Source organism: Charadrius vociferus, unplaced genomic scaffold (assembly GCF_000708025.1).
Source record: "Charadrius vociferus isolate BGI_N301 unplaced genomic scaffold, ASM70802v2 scaffold297, whole genome shotgun sequence".
Lineage (NCBI taxonomy): Eukaryota > Metazoa > Chordata > Aves > Charadriiformes > Charadriidae > Charadrius > Charadrius vociferus.
In genome coordinates, this window is record NW_009649192.1 from 373219 (window position 1) to 382421 (window position 9203).

Below are 9203 nucleotides of genomic sequence, written 5' to 3' on the forward strand. Positions count from 1 at the left end.
CAAAGAAAGACGGTTTGGAAGATGGTCTTGGACACCTCAGCCACCACTCTGCCTCAGTGGACTTTTCCATTCCAAATTGATTACCCAGTGACAAGCAGCAGGTGCAAGACTCCACAGGGCTACGTCCACTCTTTTAAACACAAGTATTTTTGTGTGATGATAGTGAAATTGCCATGCCTGATCACAACTGAGAGCCTCAACTCTGTTTCTTTCAATGTGAAAGTTCTGCATTTTTACTGGCCGTCCAGCATCCTATGGGTGATGTTGTGCCATCAGTTTGAGCTCAACTCCTGTGTCCATAACTCTTGGCTCCTCATGGCTCCAGGAAAAGCATTCCGAGTGCTTTATTCCTCCCAAAACAGCTGTATCAGGAAGGTGGGCATCTCTTCATGGAAGGACAGGAAGTCTCTTCCACAATAGTCTCTTCAGTTGCAGCTGCAACTATTCCCTCCATTACAAAGCCTTGCAGTGGACAGTATGGGATGGCACAAAAATATGTAAGACAGTGCAATGCTTGACCTGCAGTCAAGGAAGCAAAGATGGGCAAGATGGCTTTCTTTTGCACAACTTTGAACTACATGTATAGAGGGGGTGTCCAATCCAGGAAGCCAGACTAAACTAGTCAAAAAAAAAAAAAAACCCACAACAAAAAAAATCTCACTTGGATATACCGGAGATGTACGTAACCTCAGAATATGCTCCTTCAATATACTAACATGTTCTTACTTTGCAAAAGTACTTGGCAATGTAGATACAACATATATGATTCAGTGAGATGCCTCAGAGAAACAGATGATCCAGAGACTCAGATGCATACGCTAAAAATGAATAACAGCATGTATTCATTCTACATTAATCCTAAAAAAAAATAAATAATAATAATCCAACTTTATTAGCTTACACCAGTTCTGAGGAATAGGAAAAAAATCTCACAAGGGTACATCCAGATCCCTAACAGCCTGCCTTGATGTACCAAAAATTAACAAGTGATACACTGAATAACTGTAATGATTTTTTTGGCCTGAATATAAAAACATGCATACCTGCTGAAAGCAGAGAGTATGCTGTTGAGAAGCAATCACTCTTTTGAATAAACCCATACCATGGGATTTGATGACAGTGTTTCCCAAGTGCTTAAGCGTGTATCCCAGAATATTTAATGCCGTCATCACACATAAGTACCCTACGGACAACTGCTAGACCTTCTAGGGAGAAACTCTTAGCACTGTTGGCTGAAAAGTGAGCGATTTCTGTGCAACAGTTGAAACAAATGATACTGATCAGGAATTGCTGAAAAAAAACCACTCTGCATTAACAGCTTCTGTTTAATCTTTCAGAAATCATGAATACTTGATGTGAGCCAAGTAAAACACTGCCAGAGACTGAATCACAGAAAAGACAGAAACAGCTATTAAAAAGCATGAAGAAATTCTTCTCAGTAAGCTAGGAATGTCATATGGACAAAAAAGGGCCCAGCGTGATAGACCTCAACGGTTATAATGGGAAAGAAGAGCTCAAGGAAGGAATGGCAGACTAGTGACAAGAGCCCACCAAAACAGAAGTGAAGTGAATGTGGGACCGAAGAAATGCAAGGGGTTATGTCTGGAAATAGCAGGAATCCAAGAAAAACAGAATAGGAAGAGAGCCTGTAACTGTAGATGCCGCTTTACTTCACCAGCATGACTTTAAATTTCCAGCGTAGTAGGTAACGTGTACATGTATACAGAATATTTGAAGAGAAAATATTTTTGATTTATAGGCAATGATGTTAACGAGGATGCATGAACCTTTAGTCCCTGCCGTTGCCAGGAAGCAGATGATGTGTCTCACCTATACTAGGTCACTGACCAAGCAAGGCACAAGCAATTCTGCAAACAGCTAAACGAGCACACTTGCTAAGTATTAACTGATCATATACTGTTGTTTATTACATATTGGACAATCAGGTCACAGCACTGAAATGTTGATAGGTATATGATGAAATGAGGAACAAAGTTGTTTCTTCTCTAGAACAGTCATTATACAAAACAGAAAGAAATGCTGGGAATATTCTTGCCAATGTACTGGTGAAATAATTCTGTGTGGATGTAGTTTAGTAGCAGGATCCTTAACACAGAAGCTTATCCTTGAGAGGCTGTAATCAGGAGGAAATTGAGTTGGTTGTCACCTGCGACTAGATCACATGAGAACAAATACACTGAGGGGCCTTGTGCTAAGATCTGTGCATATTTTTCTTTGGTATCTGATACTTTTCTCTTTGTAAAAGGGTTGAGTTCATTCAGGTGTTACCATCATTAACAGTTGCCATTATTAGTTATTGCTCCATGGCTCCACCTACAGTTTTCCCAGCATCACTAAGAGGTCTCATCTTCCCACTTGCCTTCCAGCTCTTATCCTCCTAGAGCAAACATGGGACCAAAGGAGCATTTGTTAACACATATTTACACAAGTATATATCCCATGCTGTAGGAATGAATTCCCTGATGGATGGATATAACAAGATGCCCATAAAGCAGAGTCTGATCCTTCATGTCTTCTTTGGTCCATACTTGATACTTTCTTGGAACAATGGGTAGACACCCTCTCCTTAAAAAGCAAAAATAGAGGGATTGTAAACTTTGCTGATGTACTGCTAGGTCCACAAATTACTCATACAGACTCTCTGCTCAAGCATGTGCTAAAGCAGACCTCAAACTGTGACGAACACAGGTCACTTGCACAAGTAGAAATATGCTAATAAGGTATGGAAACAAATACAAGATTCCTGTCAAAAATCTGTAATGGGGCCAGACTTGTTAGTCACAGGATGACCTAAGTAGTATTTGATGACAACAGTAGCATAACAGTATTCAAAATCAATGTTGTCTTTGCTGCAAAGTTCTCATCAAAATGTTTAATGCCCTCACCTCAGTGAGAAGCTGCTTCGGAGCCAGTCTGATCCACAGTGGAGCAGCCGATCTCGGTACACAGGGGGTTGTCCTGAGGCAGGGAAATGCCAGGGCAGCAGAGGGACCCACCAGGAGCCAGAAGCTCTCGTGGGCGATGCTGACAAGGCCACGGCTTTACAAGAGTGACCACTGCATGCCTACAAAAAGCAGTCTGAGGAGTGCGAGTGACCAGGAGAAGATACAAGGAAGAAATTTTTTTACAATGAGGGTGGTGAAACACTGGAACAGGTTGCCCATAGAGGTGATAGACACCCTGTCCCCGGAAACATTCAAGGTCAGGTTGGACAGGGCTCTGAGCAACCTGGTCTCATTGAAGATGTCCCTGCTCATTGCAGAAGGGGTTGGACTAGATGAGCTTTAGAGGTCCCTTCCAACCCAAACTACTCTGTGATTCTATGATTTGTATGAATAAAGGCAAGGAAGTCTGTATTTCCTCCTACAGAGCTGGGGAGTCTGATACAACTTTCTTTTGCTGAATAGAGGATAATTTAGAGAAAAAGGAACTAGAGAGGGTATCAAGGCTCAGCACACAATGTCCAGAGGGACCTCCACTTGGCAATCACAGTGGGTAGGATGCTTATGAAGTCCAAAGCTAGTAGAAGTAGTAAGGTAGCTATTGGTGCAATAGCGGTCACAAATTAAATCTAACTCTGTTGCAAAATGTGTGGGGAAGGCAAGTACGGGGAGCAGATTAACTGCGTGGTTCAGAGAGTAACCTAAGACAAAGCTGTAACTGAGATGCAGATTTGTTGTCAGCTTTGTTTGAGCTTGCTTATGATGAAAGAGACGATCCTGCCCTTCCCAGCTTCTCGGACCATAAATTTCTACCTCAATCTTATTGTCAACACTATTAACTACATAGCTATGTAGTAAGAGCACATTGTTTATCAAGCCGAAAACTAATACTTATCCTGAAGGTTAGTTTTCACCTACATCAGTGAGCTGATCCCATACAGTCTCACCATCTTCTTGTTGAGAAGGAAAGGGTCCTTTCATGACCTCTTTGCAAGCTTTGAGCAGCTGGAAAGGCGCATACTGAGATTACACGTACAACCCAAAGGTTTGCATGTAAGAGGCACATCTGTGCTAACCCAATGGAGTCATTTGCCCTTAAGAATTATTTTACAACTCTAACTGAAACAAAAAACCTGCAGAGTCTGTCTTACTGGTTTGAAAGACACATCAAAAGACAACTGCGTCCAGCTCTGGAGCCCCCAGCATAAGAAGGACTGGGACCTGTTGGAGCAGGGCCAGAGGAGGGCCACGAAGATGATCAGTTAGCTGAAGCACCTTTCCTATATGGACAGGCTGAGAAAGTTGGGGTTGTTCAGCCTGGAGGAGGCTCCGGGGACACTTTCTAGGAGCCTTCCAGTACCTAAAGGGGGCCTACAGGAAAGATGGGGAGGGACTCTTCATCAGGGAGTGTAGTGATAGGACAAGGGGGAATGGTTTTAAACTGAAAGAGGGTAGCTTTAGATTAGATATTAGAAAGAAATTTTTTACTCTGAGGGTGGTGAGATACTGGCACAGGTTGTCCAGAGAAGTTGTGGATGGCCCCTGTTCAATGCCAGGTTGGATGGGGCTTTGAGCAACCTGGTGTAGCGGGAGGTGTCCCTGCCCATGGCAGGGGGGTTGGAACTAGATGATCTTTAAGGTCTCTTCCAACTCTAACCGTTCTGTGATTCTATGATTCAGCTGATCTAATTTTCATACAGAAGAAAAAATATATAAGCCACACAAAAGAGCGAGCTATTGCATGAATAAATAATCTTCTTTGGCATACATTCAGCTGAATTTGGGTTTATTTGAAATCTAAGCATATCTGCTTAGGTAAATGTCTTTTTTTTTTTTTTTTTGTCTTCTATTTTTTTTAGAACTGCTGTCTTGTAAAAAAAAAAAAAACAACAACCCACTTCTAAATTGTCTTCATCTTTCCACTACTTCTATTTGCCTTATACCTAAGATCTGACTTAGACCCTATTACAACGAAGAAAGTATATATAAGAATTCCTCTGTATAATCAAGATTTTCCTGGATTGTAAAGTTTTCAAGAGAAAAAAGTTTTTGTTTTATTACCTACATATTTTAAGTTAGATATGTGATCTGATGAATTAAGAGCAGACAAAATCAGCTTCAGAGTGTTCAGTCAAAAAAATGTTTCTTTGTTGAACTGTTGGCAAAGATATGGTGCAGTGTGAGAAAAAAAACCCACTGAACTTTAAGAAAATATTCCCTGGGGGAGTGAATATTCTTTTATTCTTTTCACATTTACTATAAGCTGAAAATAAAATTCTAGTTCTATAAAGAGCTGTACAAAAGATTAAAACAACAATAAGATAAATCACAGAATAATTTAAGTTGAAAGGGACCTCTGGAGATAATATAGTCCAAGCTCTGCCTTGTTGAGTTTTGAGTATCTCCAAGGATGGAAACTACACAATCTCCCTAGGTAACCTTGTTCCAGTGTTCGACCACGCTCACAGTAAGGATATTTTTATCTAATCCCTTGTTGTTCCTTGTAACTTTGTCTTTTTGCCGAGTACATCCAAGAAGAGTCTGGCTCTGTCCATCCTCTTCATACCCTTCCATTAGGTAGGTGAAGACATTAATAAAATCCTTGTTTAGAACTCTCCTCTTAAGACAAAACCATTTCTCTCAGCCTCTCCTTGTACACTACCAACTCCAGTCACAATCACAGAGGCCCCTGCCACACTCACTTCAGTATTTCAACATCCTTCTAGTACAGCAGAATCCAAAATGGACACAGATGTGGTATAATAAAGAACTTTTGAATTATTTTTCAATCATGCTTTTGAGACATAGGCTTTCAGGGCACGATAAGCTTTTACATTTGCTTTGTTTATTGTCATGGCATCACCTTATGGTAGGTGGACAAATACCGATTGGAAAACACAAGCAAAAACAAAGCTGATTTTGCACTGACCAGCCACTAGGACAAACACAGAAACAGACCCAACAGTCCCACCCTGCAGAGAATATAAAGCCAAAGCTAAAGAAACACTGAGTGCTTGCAGCACAGGGCTGTTTTGATATTTCCCAAATGAAAATATACTCTATAGCGCAACGAGTTTTTGTGAAATGCAGGAGCGTGGTCTTTGCCAGCTGGGCAGTCCAGAACCAGACAGGCTTCTCAGCTATCTATGCACTTGTAAATCTTACATACTAGACACGTCCCATTCACACATCCCTGGCTTAACTGCTTGCCTACAGATTCTGGAAGCCAAGCAAAAAGCAACCCTATACCCAGACAGCTGTCTACTCACTTAATTTAGATTTAAGGCAGTCCGTTCACCAGCCCACCAATACGCGCAGAAGTGAACTAGGGAGCCTGCGAGTCAAACGATGCACTTCACTGGTAGGTACAGAGTCTGCTATTAAAGGCACTGGATCGCTTACAGCCAGGCAGGCATATGAGACACCCGGCTGGGAACAAGGAAGCCTTAACAAGTCAGGGCATCAACAACTTGATATCTGCAAGCCTGTCATAACAGAGCTGGCAGGCTGTAGGACAGTTAGGCAATGTCATTCTCTACTGATTTTATCTTCACAACACAAATGTGGTTTGTGCAGCCTATGGATACCAGCACATCTCTGTGTCCTAAACATTGTGATCCAGTTGGAATTTTGTATTTCTGCAGCTGTATCAGTACCTTACACATTACTACATGGCACACATGCTTGTTCACATTCATCATTCACATCATCATTCATAAAGGTAAAAAAATAGGTATTTTCAAGAGTAGATACGTAGGCTTTTTGGAAAATAATAGGGTCATAAAAAGAGGTATCCCGTTAGCAAGAAAGCACGTCTGTAACATGCATTGTAATACTCACTAGCTTTTTTAGGACTAGGGACTCGTATCCCTAAAAGTTTTTCTACTCAGGAAAAAGCACTGTTGTGATCTTGGATTTAGGACACAGCAAAATGAATAAGTCACATGGGGGAAAAAAACCTCTGCAGGAAACCATGTCTCCATAGCTCCTGAGTTCAGGAAAGTACTGGTCTTTGCTTCTTGAAAAATAAAGACTAAGGTAATCTTTCATCCTTATACCTGGACACTATAAAGTAATGGAGAAAAATACAGAGTATACTCAACTTTTTTCGCCATTGGTCATATTTTTCCCAGCAACATATCACTTATGGCTACATTTTTAGCAGATTATGCTCCAAATAGGCTAATGTCACTGCTAACATCTAAAAGCTGCTGCTGAAATATACATATATATATATATGTCTTTATCAACTGAAATTCTTTGCTCCAGAAAGCTCTCTACCAATCCCTTCACTTAGACTTGAAAAAAATGTAAGAAATTACAGAGAAACCAATTTGTGGAAGACTTGCAGCTGATATGCTCACAGCATCACTAATGCAAAATTACTGAAATAAATATTAAAGTCACACAACACGCATTCCCAGTTTTACTACCTGGACCTTCCAGGGTGTTGAAACTGCACATATAAAGGCCACATGGATGCTTCAAAGGTGAACATGACAAGGAGCAAGATAGCCTCTCCTCCTTTCCTGTTTCTGTTGTCAGCCTAGCTCTGCAATGGCACAGCTGCATAACCTTTGCTCAGATTTTTGAGGAAATCGTTAAATTGAGAGAAAGAGTCATGATGAAGTCCACGGAGTAGATCCATGAAATGTAAGAAAGGTAAAGTCAGAAATAAAGGTAAAGACTGCTGAGATGGGGCCAGGCAGCAGCTCAAGGATCAAGAGGAAGGATATCAACATGGAAAGATAATAATATCTCACAGGAGAAAATGAAGTGGAAGATTACAACATCAAGCACCTGTCACACGGAGCAGTGAAAGCTGACCGTTTTCCATCTGACTAGCAAAGACTCTACAGGTGGTTAACATACTAATTCTAATTTAGTAGGTTGTTAATCCTGGCTATCTTTTGTGTGTGTTAACCAAAAATTACTGCTTTACATACAACTGCACATAGAAAAAGGTGATTGAACAAAGTGGCCCAGAGGAGAGATGGTGAGATAGGTAATGGGAAGCCATTTTGGCATTTGTTAAACTGCGGGGGGTTTTTTTTGGAAGAATCATATACCTTTGTTCCTTTGCACAGGCTACTAATAAGATTTTTAGGTGAAGATGTGATTACCCTTGATTTTAATCTCTGAACTGCCTTTGGACCTACCTGGGAACCAATGAGAAGGATCAAGCAAACGTTTAGTATTAAAAAACTATGTGTGATGGGAACCTTTGATGAGAGGGAAGGCTACAGGGATCTGAACTCTACAGTCCTCACAAGGGAAGAGGGAGCCATAGGACACTGCAGTCCTCATACAGCTTATAACAGAAAGACACCTGGAACCCCATAGGGATGGAAGCGGGTAATGGGGTCTGCAATCTGGTCAGGGTTATACAGAGTTTCTGTTGAGGTCCGGAGTGTCTGGCTGGGGACAGTGATGGCAGGCATCACGCTTCACCTTTACCCTGGTCCAAACCCTCTACCTGGTGTGGAGACTCTCGCATGATGCAGATGGCCTGACACACACCTCGCTCCTGCCCTGATGGCTATGTCACATCAAACTGCTTCTACTGCTTCTTCAAGACCTATCTGAGCCGCCAGTCTTTCGTAAGGAACCCCTCAGGGCTTGGGAGCTCTTCTGAGCAGCCCGGTCCCCCAGCGACACTGTGAGAGGCAGAAATCTCTGGGTAGAGCCATGGCTCTCCATCACACATCACCCACGTATACACACAGGTGGCAGAAACCCCTTCGGCTCGCCAAAGGGCAGTACTGGCAGCTGTCTCTGAAAGTAGAGACCTCATTAACCATGGCGAGTGGGACTGGGTAGCCCTCACGTGTCTTTCCCTGTACATGTGGTGCTTCACTCTGTGGTGAAGTGTTTGCTCCAGGTGAGGGCTGCCCCAAACCCCACTCATCCTCACCGCTGGTGGTGCGTGCCTACCCCCGCTCCTGTGGAGCCCCAAGTCACACCCTACGAGCCTCTCCGCCATGCACCACTTCAACAGGCAGCACAGAAACCCACCGATCTGCCCACAGAAACGTCCTTGCAGACTCCTGAGCACTTCCCCACCCACAAAGCAGTAGCGCCACTTACCCCTGAGCCAGGAACCCCCCCAGGGCTGGCAGATGGGTTCAGGCCCACGGCGGGTGCTGCCGGGGTTACAAGCACAGCCCGCGGGGCAGCATGAGCTGGGGAGGGCCCTCACCCTCGCAGGGCCCGAGGGCACACGCCGAGGAACCACCCCCC